The following is a 14,301-nucleotide window of genomic DNA, read 5'->3' on the forward strand; positions in this document are numbered from 1 at the left end:
AATTATTTCGCTTAAAGATGGCGAGCGACGGGAGCTGGATGAGTGCGAGGAATCCTTGGTCTCTGGAGTATAGAAATTGTGTTAAGGAGTTCTTCGATATCGCCAAAAATCAGTTGAACGATCGGGGTTTGGTTTGCTGTCCGTGCAAGAAATGTGGGAATGTTAAGTTCCATCCTATAAAAGCAATTTCGATGCATTTATTCAACAATGGAATCGTACAGTCCTACAAAGTGGGGCATTACAATGGAGAGGCACTGCCGTCGCCACCAGCTGTGGTACGAGATCATGATAGAGATGAGATAGCGGATATCCTGGAGGATGTTTACACTGAAGATGACGTTCCCGCTGGAAACTATAATGATCCTCCCCAAGATGATCCTCAACATCGCAACAAGTATGACAATTTATTTAAGGAGATGTCAAGTGAACTGTACCCGGGTTGCCGAAAGTATTCCGCGTTGAACTTCTTGGTGAAGCTGATGCATCTGAAAGTTATTAACAAGTGCAGCAATCATTACTTTGATGGTTTGCTGGAATTGTTAGTCGACGCTATGCCTGACGGAACAATTTTACCTAAGTCTAACTTTGAGGCGAAGGCAAAGTTACGGAGTATTGGATTGGGATATGAGTCCATCAATGCTTGCAAGCATGAATGTGCACTGTTTGGGAAGGAGAATGCGAATTTGGAATTCTGTCCGGTTTGTGGTGAGTGTCGCTAGCAAGATAATCGTGGGAACAGAAAGAAAGTGGCCCATAAGGTTATGCGGTACTTTCCATTGACGCCGAGATTGAAAAGGCTGTACAGTTCCAGATATACTGCAGGGGATATGAGATGGCACTATTCTAAAAGGCCAAGGGAAGATGGTGAGATGAGTCAACACCTACTGAAGTGAATAATGAATTGTATGCTCTCGCAAACAAATCAAGCGGCACCGTGTACTCATATCCAGGGATGATAGTGAATGGTGTGAAATTTGTGACTCGTGGTCGTGATATGAAGCTTAAAACACAAAATTGCGGTGTAATGGTGCCAAGTGAGGAAGAAGTGAACTACTATGGAGTTTTGGAAGAAGTAATTGAATTGTCCTACTTGATGGGTTACAGTGTTGTCCTATTCAAGTCAGATGGTTTAATACAAGTAGAATTAAAGTGGAATCCAATTTTACGAGCGTATATGTGAAGGAAGAATGTTATAAAGATGATCCTTTCGTTCTCGCATCTCAAGCGAAGTTGGTGTATTATCTTCGAGATGTGACAAATGGGGATGATTGGAGGCTCGTTAATGAATACATTCCGATGAATCTATGGGGTTTCTCAAATTCCGATGTTGATGATACTGAGACCACAAATGATATACCAATATTGCAAGAAGTTAATTCTTCTTCATTTCAGTTGTGGGTAGAACTTCCAATTTTTTATAATCTTCAGTATGATCGGGTTGATGTCAATGCCACTGAAGTGTACAACGTCGATGATTTGGTTAGCGAAGGTTCAAATGAATTTTTTGTCGATGATGAAGTTTAATTTGAAGACGACACGTTGGCCGAGTATGAAGACGATGAGAATGACGATAATGTTCTAGTCGATAGTGATAGTGATAGTGATGTTCGTAATGATGTTGTAGTTAGTGATGATGAGGACAGTGATATGTAATTTAAACAAGTGTATGTAACTTTTTATTTAATTCAATGAAAACTTTATTTATTATCATTAATTAATGATAGTATCAGATATAGGTACACACGCACCTATTGGATGCTTTGGGGATAGTCAATGTATTCATGTACTGGTACTCATTTTTTCAAGATATTTGATGAAATATTTTGAAAAAATGGGTAGTCGCACATGTCTGCTTACTATCTCCAAGGGATATACTAGGTCGGAATAGGGTAGGTTGGGAAAGACAATAAGTAATAAAATGTTAATTCAATAACAAAAAACAATAGTGATGCACCTAGTGGATGCCTTGGGGATAGTCAATGTATTCATGTGCTGATACTCATTTTTTCAAGATGTTTGAGAAACATCTTGAAAAAATGGGTAGTCGCACATGTCTTCTTACTATCTCCAAGGGATTTACAAGGTCGGAATATGGTAGGTTGGGAAAGACAATAAGTAATAAAATATTAATTTTATAACAAAAAACAATAGTGATGCACCTAGTGGATGCCTTAGGGATAATTAATGTATTCATGTAGTGGTTCTCATTTTTTCAAGATGTTTGAGAAACATCTTGAAGAAATGAGAATGACTACATGATTGCTTACTATCTCCAAGGGATCCACTAGGTCGAAATAGGGTAAGTTGGGAAAGACAATAAGTAATAAAATATTAATTTTATAACAAAAAATAATAGTGATGCACCTAGTGGATGCCTTGGGGATAGCCAATGTATTCATGTACTGCTCCTCATTTTTTAAAAATGTTTGAGAAACATTTTAAAAAAATGAGGAGAAGTACATGACTCCTTACTATCTCCAAGGGATCCACTAGGTCGGAATAGGGTAGGTTTGGAAATACCATAATGAATAAATGTTAATTTTATAACAAAAAACAACAGACATACATAATTTGAATTAGTTAATTAATGAATATTTTAATGTAGAATGGACGAACCAAGTAATGACACTGGTGGTGGCTCCAAGAGAGGCATGGGAGCTTATTACGGTGCCAATATCGAGAAGGAGCTGGCCACCAAAAAAGTTAGTCATTTGAAAGTAGAGTTTGATGAACAAACTAGAAAAGCTATTCAAAAGTACGACAAGTGGTTCAACAATTCCATGGCTCGTTATTTGCGTAGCACCGTACCCCCAACTACACTAGCTTGGGAGCAAGTAAAACCAGTTGATATCCAAGTTATTCGAAAGAGGCTATCTGTAAGCTTTTTTTAAACCTTTAATAACTCACTATTAAATATTTTTTCTATCTTCATAATATTTTAACAAATTCCAAATTTAATTGTGATTTTAGGAAAAATTCATTTATCCAGAAGACAATCCAGTAATCAACGATGCCATGGTAAGACAAATGCAAAAACATCTGACTGATTGGGGCTACACGATGAAGAAGCACTGGGTAGATGTTGGAGGAGAGGTGGACAATGAGAGAGTGAATTCAAAACCTTTTGTGTCGATTACTTCTTCTGATTGGGCAATTCTATGTGATTTTTGGGCTTCTGATTCTCACCAGGTATGCCGTAGATTTTACATTAATTTTTAATTATAAAATTACAATCTAGATTAATGAGTACTGTTTTCTGTTTGAAGCGTATATCGAAGAAAAATAAAGAAGCTCGAACAAAAATGACCATACCAGGAGGACACGGTTCCAAATCCATCGTTGCCCATGTTTATGATCATGTAAATTATAATAACCTATATCCTTACATTTACGAAAATATTATAAATGTCACAATGTTTAAATAATTTGCTTTTTTAGATGGACCCATCTACTGGCGAGCTCCCGAGCATGATCGACACATTCGAGTACCTCCACAAGAAGAAGGTTAAGTGGATTAGTGATGCAGCGGCGACAAAACATGTAAGTTGCATAACCTTAACTAATTTATGATCATTTAACTTTAAAAAAGTTTAGTAAATAATTAATAAATATTAATTATTAATTGGTTGTTGTCAATTAGTAATTATTTATTAATTATTAATTAAATTTTTAACAATGAAATCTTTATAATCTATGTGCCAATATTTTTATGATTAATGATTGTAGACTAAAATAAAAAAAGAATGTAACTTATGTTGTCCCTGTATCAAGGAGCTTGTGGGCTAAAGTAAATTTGGTCATGAAAATCCATATCTAAATAAAAAACATGCAAATATAGTTGATGTATATGTTTAGAGACGTAAATTCCCCATTAATGGAATTAACTGCACTTACTGTATATATCAACAACATCTTCATGATTTTGATTTAGATATGGATTTTCATGACCAAATTTACTTTAGCCCACTTGCTCCCTGATACGGGAACAAAATTAATTACATTCTCTTTCAATCACTGGTCTGCAGTCATTAATGATAGGATGTTGGTAGATAGATAATAAAGTTATATTTTATATGTTGTTATATTAAAAATTTATAAGTTAGGATTTCAAATAATGTTATATTGGAATTCGAGATACGTGCTTTTTATTGTGCAGACTGAGATGACCGAGCGTCGAGCATCGCAGAGTACGGCCCCTGTATCATCCGTTGCTTCTTGTGTCGGCGATAATGTCGACGGTTAGTTCCCGCCTGATATGGATATTGTCACGGATGTCCTTGGACCCCGATCGCGTTATAAGAAAGGGTTTGAGGGGTTGCCTAGGTTGAAGGCAATTGGCGCAAAGAGGGCAGCATCTTCGTCAAATTCTCAAATGTCCGGGAAATTGCCACCTGAAATGGACAGCCTTTTGCAGCGAACTGAGGACATTATGCTAGAAAATCAGAACCTAAAAAAGCATAATACCAAACTTGAGAGTCGTCAACGGCGTCAAGATCTCCTGCTTAGTGCTTTTGTTGAAGCAGGTTGGTAAATTGGCTCCTGGTTTTACAGTTGACTTACCAGACCAAGGTTTGGACGAGGACGATGATGCTGACGGGGGCAGGGATGATGAGGCGGGCAGTGATCATTTGTAGAAGTTTTTATTTATTTATTTAAAGTTTAATTTATGAGGCATTTATTTTACTAAACTACTTTTATATTTTCATGTTTGGTGGAGACAATAAATATTAAAAGTTGTAATTTTTTTTTATATAAAATTTTAATTTTAATTTTATTTCTAATTAAATAATATTACTAAAAAATCAAATAATTATTAATATATTAAAATAAAAAATTATTAATTAATATTAATATATTGAAAATAAAATTAGTAATTTAATCAAAAATATTATTTAAAAAATACTTTTACCGGCGCAAAATTACGTCGGCAAAAGTTTCAATCCTCACTATATATATACACTTTTCCAGCGCAAAAATGCACCACTAAAAGAGTTAACTTTTACCGGCGCATTTCTGCGCCGCTAAAAGTGTTTTCCACAACAACGAGACAAAAAATTTTACCGGCGCATCCTTATTTTTGCCGGCATATTTTTTCGTCGCCAAAAGATACCATTACCGGCGCATTACATTTGCGTCGCCAAAAGTGAAATTAGGGACAGGGGTACGTCGCGGTCCTTTGCCGGCGCAAAATTGCGTTGGCAAAAACTACCTGGGTTTTGCCGGCGCAAATTTGCACCGGCAAAAGTCACGTTTTTTGTAGTGCGAAGAATGTCTATAATTGAATAGTTCTTTCATATATACCACATGGTCAATTACTTCCACTATTGTATTCTTGCAAATGGTATCTTTCACAATGATATGGTGGGAGAAAACCTTTTGCGGATGGTAACCCAAAATCCAAAACATAGTATTCACCTACATAATAAAACATGTAAAAAAGAAAAATTACTTTTCTATCTGCATCATCACATAAATTATAAAATAACAATTCGATCCCAGGCTTTCAATACATTCTTTAGGCAATGGGAACTTATATATAGGTTTCGCAATTGCATTTATAAACACCCTGGAATCATTTGCGGTGCCCTCCCAACAATCAGATACAAAAGTATATAACATTTTAAAGTTACAAGCACACAAGACATATTGTGTTACCACATTTTTTCGGCCTCTGTAGCTCACATGCTTATCTATAGGGACATATGCACTCACATGTGTTCCATCAATGGCACCAATGCAATTCTGATAGTACAAAAATCCAAAACCATTACAAACATTTATCGAAGAAAAATGTAAACTAAAAATATGTGAAAATATAATTTATATATCAAGTTATATTACATTGGATGTGGATTAATAAGTACCTGAAACCATGGGTATTATTTTGAGGAGTTGACAATATGAGAAGGTAACAAAGATTGAGTTGGTCGAATGATTTCCTGTCCTAATTTACATATTGCCTTTAATGTTAAATGGAAGTGTCTATCAATAGTTTCAAGCGAATGTTGAAATCGATCCACTATAAATCTCATTCCCACATTTTGACCAACAATTATAAGGAAAATGGCAATTGCTTTTTCAACTTTAATCTCCCGTGCGACCTTAATGTATTCCTTTTGTTTTAAACAAGTACAAAGCTCGATGAATAAATTTTTATCCATTCATAGCATGTTCTCTCATGGCCACCTAATAACTATCTCACAAAATCTTCTCCACATAAAGCAAATGTTCTTTGAGGGATTTTCTCGATAAACTTTTCATTGTAATCAATTAAAAAGTTTATCATCAAAAAATCTGAAAAATCGCTATCTACAAAATCTGAACTAGAATCATCCATTTGATTACTCCTAATCCTACAAATTATTTGACATGCATAATTAACTTAAAAAAACAATATATAATTGAAACTAATGACAAAGTCTCCACTAGATTATCTTAACATAGCATACTATAGTAATCTCAAGCACACATAAAATAAAACTCAGCCTACACAGTAAAACATATCATACTATAGTCAAAGCCTATCTAACCAAGCTCTCTTTCTAATAGCAGACATATTAATAAAAATCTCTCTCCAATCTGGATCCTTAAAATTCTCAACAGCTTTCATGTAGGAATCATCACTGACTTCTTCCATTCATTTGAGGATCTGCATACATTTTGTGTTGGAAAACTCATCTTTTAGGCTTCCTTGCCCTTCAATTGTACTCTTGTATTTTTTAGCTTTAGCTAAAGTGGCCTCAGCTCTTACTTTAGCTACCTCAGTCCATGCGACAATTGCATCATCAATGCTCTTTGTCTCTTTGCTCTTCGTTCTGTACTTGTAGTTTATTGAATTTTTTGTTGAACGTTTAAAAACATCATCAATAAGTCGAGAGCAGTTAGTAGAATTATTATCATGGATATCATGTGTGTCTGTACAATCAAATTCATTTTCCATTTCCCTTTCATAATCAGTGTTTGGTGGACCTGAATCTGCAGAACGATGGAAATCCGTTCACCTTCATGTCCAGGTTGAGCCCTATGGTTTCTATCTCAGCTACCACTCTAAGAGGGTCTTTGGGGTGCCCGTTCCCGAGCTTGGTTCTCATTGGGAGCAAGCTAGGGTGCCTCTTGAGCTAGAGAAGGGTATCTAATTGGCAATGGAGGATGCCTTATTGATAATGGCTAGGGCCTTCCATTATTAGGTCTGGAAGGTCCAAAATTGGCTCGGACTGGCTCCGGGTTGTTCCAAACACGCTCAGGATTATTACTTTGAGCAACGAGAGAAGCTCAGTTATTCCCCGTTCCAGCAATTACACTCACCGTAAGGTTGCCACTAGTAGCATTTTGAGCAATTCTCCTAGGATGACTGTTGCCGATATTTTTCCTGGGCCTCGGCTAGGCCTGCTGGGCCCTTTTTTCAGCTATTCTGGCAGTCGTATGTCCACGGGATCGTCCCCTAGTCCTTCAAGGCAATGCCTACGCTTCAGCAACCTGCCAAGCCAAATCCTCATTTTTTTACGTAGCTTCGACCAGTTGTTCGCGCAATCTGCGATTCTCCAATTCCACAATCGCAACGTATCTTTCGGGATTATAGTATAAATCCTCGTCGGGCCTATGGGTTGGAGCAGGTTGCCCCCTGGAGGCGGACGAGGCACTTCCTTCATCGGGGCTTTGATCTGCCATGTGCTACTTCCCAGACATTTGCAGGTAGTTCTCAGTCTGAGGAGTTCATTCCTTAGGGATTTGTGGCAATGGTCGTCCACCATTTCCAAGATTTTTTGTGGCGGCCATTGATGATATGCAGGAGGATTTTGATTAAAAAATACAGACATTTGTTTAATGCTCTCAATGAAAGCACCAAACTATTGACGCCGTTTTTCGTCAACTTAGATATGAAGAGAAGTAAACACATATATAGAAAAAATAGAAGGATTAAAAGGTTTTTTAGGTGGTTCAACAGTTAAAATCTGCTTAGTCCACGAGTCACTATTATAACTCTCACTACTTTCTCAAAGTTTTTTCAGAAAGAAATTTGGTAGAGTATTCTTTAGCACGATTGTGCGTGAATGCAAATGAAATTCCCCATGCTATTTATAGACCTGGCTGAGAGAATATCGTCCCCTTATTTTCGGGAAGTTACAATCAAGCATTTAAATATGAAATAAATACAAATAATGCATTAATTACATAATATCCTATGATAATAGGGATCTAACATCTAATAATTACAAATTCCTAAAGGAATAGGGATTTCCTAACAGTTTTTCCGTGTGCAAAACGCGTCATTGAGCTCGATCGTAGTGCTGGCGTGCTTTTGAGATCGATCCAAACTTTGAGCTTGTCGTTCCGGTTATAACCTCCTCCTCATCTAGTGATTCTACTAAACGCATTCCCGAGAGAAGATTAGTGTGTTCGAGGTTCAAACTCTGATAACAGATCTGGAATCATCTGAATTTATACAAGTGTACACTTGTAATTTTCGAGCTTACTCTTTTCGTGCCTACATTTTGAGACTATTTATTTATTCTCAAAATTTGGGAGTAACAATGTCAGCGCCAAAGGCCGCGACGAAGAGTATCAGTGGTCACGACCACTAGCCTCTGTCCCCCAATCCGCGGCTAGGGATAATCAGTGGCCGTGACCATAGTGCAATTTCAGCCTCCAATTTTTTAGTTTTTCGAAAAACGTCATAATCTTTTTCCACATGATTTTGTAACCTCCATGCACCTAATGAGTATTAAAATCACGCCTTCAACAACCATATTTCATAATGACTCTATGAAATTCAAACGCAAATATGTAGCATGAAATTTACACATTATTGAGTATTATTTGAGAGTTACAAGTTTGTAACTCCAAAATATGTTACATTGAGAACACATGTGTCCAATTTTATAACATTCAATAATATGTTACAAAATATGACAAATCACATGTGACGAATCACATTTTGTCATATTATTTAATCTAAAATTATATTATTTAAAATAATAAACACAATAGCTTGTGTGGGTTGAGCTTATAGTTCTGTTAAATATTATTATATTCACATAATTAAATAAATACTGTTAATTAATGCAAGAGGTAGGCACACTATCTACAATTATATTAAAAATTTATAGAAAATAAATTCTAGTTGTACTAATTAGACATGGGTTTTTCTAGCAAAAAAATACAATATAACATTGGAATTGATAAGATATCTGAGATATGGAATTGTTTTGATTTACATTTGATTTTTCAAAAAGAAAAATTAGTTCAATATTCCAATGTTTGGATCTATCTGATATGGAATTGGGTTTGATTTATACCTGACTTTTCACGAAGAGGAACTGCTTGTTCAATGTTCCAATCTCTTAAACTTTTTATTATAACTTATCTTCATAGAAGGACGGGAACTAAAGATATGGAGAATTAAATACGATAGAATTAATATTTTTAATAAGATTAAATTATCTCTTGAGATTATTTGTTAAGTTGTTGATGGATAAAAGTTTCTTAGTATTTATTTCAAAATTTCATGACAAAAATCACATAAAAAAAAATTATCTAATTTTATCATATATTTTATCTATAGTTTGTTAGAGAGTCATATAAATATACTATTTACATGTGGAACTGATACATTTTGTTAGGGGATATATATATATATATTTATATATAAACTGTTCTGTAGCAATAGATAATTAAGTAATTAACTATTCTATTAATAGAAAGAAATTCTTTAACATCGATCTAATATGAATATAATAATAAGTTCGTTCAAAAGGGGGATTATTTATTTGAAAAGTGAAAGGTATAAGATTCATTTATAGTCATATTTAATTCTCACAAACAAGCCAAGTTGGACTTGGTCTACGATGCAGATTCTGATCTTTTTCTAGAAAACGGGGATGTTAATAATGTTAAAATTTATCCAATATATAGATAGTTATTACTATGTATGGTGTCAATGAATTGGTAATACATAGTTATAATCTTACCCTGCCAATTAATATATAGTCGACGTTTATATATTCAATAAACTGTATACAGTAGTACTCACTCTCTTTAAACACATATTTGTAGAGAGTACGAACAAAACCAATTTTTTCGTTAAATGATTTCCTTCAAAAGAAAATTGACTCTTATTCCTCCATAATATCTTCACTTTTGAATACTCATATATAAGAGAAACATGTAAAGATAAATAAATTTATCAGTGTTACGGGGGGTCTAATAGGTCCCCATGCTGACGTTGGTTTAGCGTCCAAGTAAGGCAGGGAATAAATAGTCTATAGAGATATCCCAATAGTTGGAATATCTTATTTTAATATCTTTCTTAAAATAAGTAATCCAAATAGTTGGAATTCAAGGATTATTTCCCTATAAAAAGAATAAGTTGATGACGTGCATCTAAAATATATAATATATGTAATCGCAATTTTTCCAACTTATATACGTATTATTAATTACTCATGTTATATTATTTTTAATTTTTATGAACAAACCGTCCCTGACAAATATTCATATCTCTTTCAATATTCTCTCAAGATTATTAAATTTTAGAAAGAATATAATAATAGATCTATATTCCCTTTATTCTTTTTACATTTATGGTGAAAGAAGATAGAGCAATAATTTCGTTCATGTGCCAATCTCTTGATCCACTTGAAAGATTATAACTATAACAACAATAAATTAGTTAATTAATATAATATTGTATGGGTCCTGTTACTTTATATATATTATAATATCCAGTCAATAATTATACTAAAATCTTACAAATATAGTATGCTTTTAATTAAATCATATTAATTCATTAAAAAATACATATAAATGTATAAAATGTCATTAATTATTATAATTAAAGGTATATTTGGAACATATATCATTAATTTATATTATTTGGTTTATACATTATTATGCATATTATTCTTAGAATATGTGGCAAGGAAGCTTACTTTGTACCCTATATAAGGGAGTTAAGCCCGTGAGGCTTTGCATGATCAGTAAACGCAGAGCACAAAGGCTTACTTTGTATACATAATAATATTAATACTTCTATAACAATTTCTTCATTAATTTCATGGCGCAGCAGTTTATGCTCAGAGAAGAGTGGTACCGTGTGATCCGAAAGGAGCAGCGCGAGTACTATAGGGCACCTAGGGAAGAACAGCCACTTGGTGAGACGATGCTCTTTGAACAACTCGGTAATAAGCAATTTGATCATCATCATCATCATCATCAAGATTTTGTTGAATATAGTCATCCTTATCATAAGCCAATGAGGACTCATGTGGTGACCAGAATTGCTCATCAGGAAGTGCCTCATATGAATATAAACATTGTTCATCACCATCAGCAACTACCAAGCCATGTGGGAAGTGTCCAACAAGTTCCTCCTCCTCATCCAATAATGACTTGTTATGAAGCAGCAAAGCGTTATGGTGGGGTAGTCATCAACAGGGTACGGTAATTAATTAAGCCATTTGGCTGTGCATGCTAGCTCTCTCCTTTTTATAATTTGGAACGTACGCTATTAGTGTGTAAGGGTCGTTAGTTAAGGGCTTTCGTTTATATATATGCTACCTCATCCTTTATCTCTTTTACATACTATAATTAAGGGGTGAAGTAGTCTCATATTATATATAGTTTTTATGTTATATGTTGTGTAAACTATGTTTCTGCTCTCCTCCTTTAGTTTTCCCAAGGGAGTGAAGTGTACCTCTGTTTGTAATTTGCTGATCAGGTGTTATAACTACCTTTCAACTCCTTTCTTGAATTTCTCAAGGAAGTGAAGTGTATCACTTTTCAATCTATATATACAAATATAAATATTTATGTGTTTAATAAGGTGCAGTATTAAGTCCGAATTTGGGATGAATTCCATTCAAGTAAAGTCGTCAGATTAATTTATATATTATATATTTGATTAAATGATCGTCAATAAATTATTTAATAAGATTATAAATAAATAAAAATTACTTTAAATTAATAATCAAGTACTCCTAAAAAATTCCTTTCTACGTCGATCGAAAATCGATGTGGAAATTCTACCACGTCCAAGCAACCAACGTAGAATCCAGTGACGTAATAAGTCTTCAGAAACTATATGGGTTGCCAACCGATGTAGTCAATAACAGAACCAGGATGATGAGGTGATAGTGTTTGGATTAAAGGAAGTTCAGGAACAAGCTCTGCAAACAATAAACTACTATGAAAATTTCATCAGCTAAGTTAAATAGTTTTGATAGTTTTTCTTTTTTGTTTGATGGTGGGTGCCTCCAACGGAGGACACCAAGTCTATTAGAAAAGTAATTCGACCCCTGCAAGACGAGTCAAAATAAACCACCACATCCACAGCAATATGCACACCAACACCCTCAACTTGGATATTATCAACCACAAAATAGACCACCTCACCCAATGCCAATGAAACTATAGCTAAACCTCAATCTGATGTACTCAACCAATTTATGACTAAAACCAGGGCATCCATAAAGTTTGGAGACTCAAATAGGGTAGTTGGCTACTTTAATGTCTAATAGAGCTCAAGGAAATTTGCCTAGCACTATGGAAGTTAATCCTAAAGAACAGTGCCAAGCTATTACTTTGAGGAGTGGAACAAGGTATGAAGGGCCAAAGAAGAATTAGTCAGAAGAAGAAAGTCAGAAGGGAAATACACAAGGCAAAGAAGAAAAGAAGTTTAATGATGAAAAGGTTACTGAAGACCTTAGGAAGGAAGAGGATGTACTACCTATGAGTTTTGATCATCATGTTAAAATTCCATATATACAAAGACTTCATAAGCATAATTTAGATAAGCAGTTTGCAAAGTTTTTAGAGGTGTTCAAGAAGCTACATATTAATATACCGTTCGCAGAAGCATTGGAACAGATGCCCAGCTATGTAAAGTTTATGAAGGAGATTCTATCTAATAAGAGAAAGATGGGTGATTATGAAACAGTGGCATTAACGGAAGAATGTAGTGCGATTTTGCAAAGGAAACTTCCTCAAAAGTTACGAGATCCTGGGAGTTTTACTATTCCATGCACGATTGGGAGGTTTGAATGTAAACATGCACTTTGCTATTTGGGGGCAAGTATTAATTTAATACCTTTGTCAATATTCCGTAGACTTGGTTTGGGTGAAGCTAGGCTAACCACAGTAACATTGCAACTGGCTGATAGATCTGGGAAGTATCCACGTGGTATTATAGAAGATGTATTGGTAAAGGTGGATAAGTTCATATTTTGTGCTGATTTTATAGTTCTTGATATGGAGGAGAATGAGAATGTTCCTATTATTTTGGGGAGACAATTTTTAGCAACTGGGCAAGCATTGATAGATATGCAAAAAGGAGAGTTAAAGCTGAGAGTTTAAGGGGAAGAAGTTGTATTTAATGTGTTTAAGGCTATGACTTATCCTAAAGAAAGTGATAATTGTTTCTCAGTTGGTGTGGTAGAAGAAGTAGTAGGAAGAAAAAAATTAATTGAGGATCCTCTTTAATTAAGTCTTATAGTTGATGATGTAGATGAGGAGGGCTTTGAGTTATTTGAAGTGGATAAAATCAAATGAGCCGTGGAAGCATAATGTAAAACGCCCATAAACTAATACTTAATAAAACATTCACATTTTCAATGGTTTATAATAGAAAGCCACTTATTATAAATGTTTCAGTGGGGTCTTGCTTAAAACATGCAAGTTGGGCCCAAAAGTTTAAAAAGAAAATATCATTTTTATGCAAAGTTCTAAAACAAACAAAAGTTTAAGTCCCACTGACAATTTTAAGAAAAATCTCATTAAACATAACATTATTAAAAATTGGCATTTAAAGTTGATCGTTTCTCGTCCATAGGATGCCCCACGCCATACACACCAGGACGACAGAACTCCCCACATCACCACGTGTGCCACAGAGAAACCTATTTGCTACCTGGAAGGAAAAGTAAGGGGGTGAGCTAAAAGCCCAGTAAGGAAGTACAAACAACAAGCAAGTAAGAATACAACAAATTACAAACACTATCATTCATCTTTATACATCATAGCATCATCATAAAATTGGCATCAATATCATAAACATAAACATATCTCAACAAGGAAAAGGGGCTTTTACTTCGGTTTTTAAGCTTAATTTACTTCGGTTTTCACTAAAATTCGCAACCGCAGTAGTTCGGAGCGAAGTAAAAAGTAGTTAAAAACCGAAGTAGAATCCCCACTTTCTACTTCAGTTTTTACATAATAATTGAAGTAGAAAGTGGTGCACGCATGCATCCTGGGCACTTTCTACTTCGATTTTTAGGTAAAAACCGAAGTAAAAGAGGCACTTTCCAC

This window comes from Humulus lupulus, chromosome 2, assembly GCF_963169125.1.
Source record: "Humulus lupulus chromosome 2, drHumLupu1.1, whole genome shotgun sequence".
NCBI lineage: Eukaryota > Viridiplantae > Streptophyta > Magnoliopsida > Rosales > Cannabaceae > Humulus > Humulus lupulus.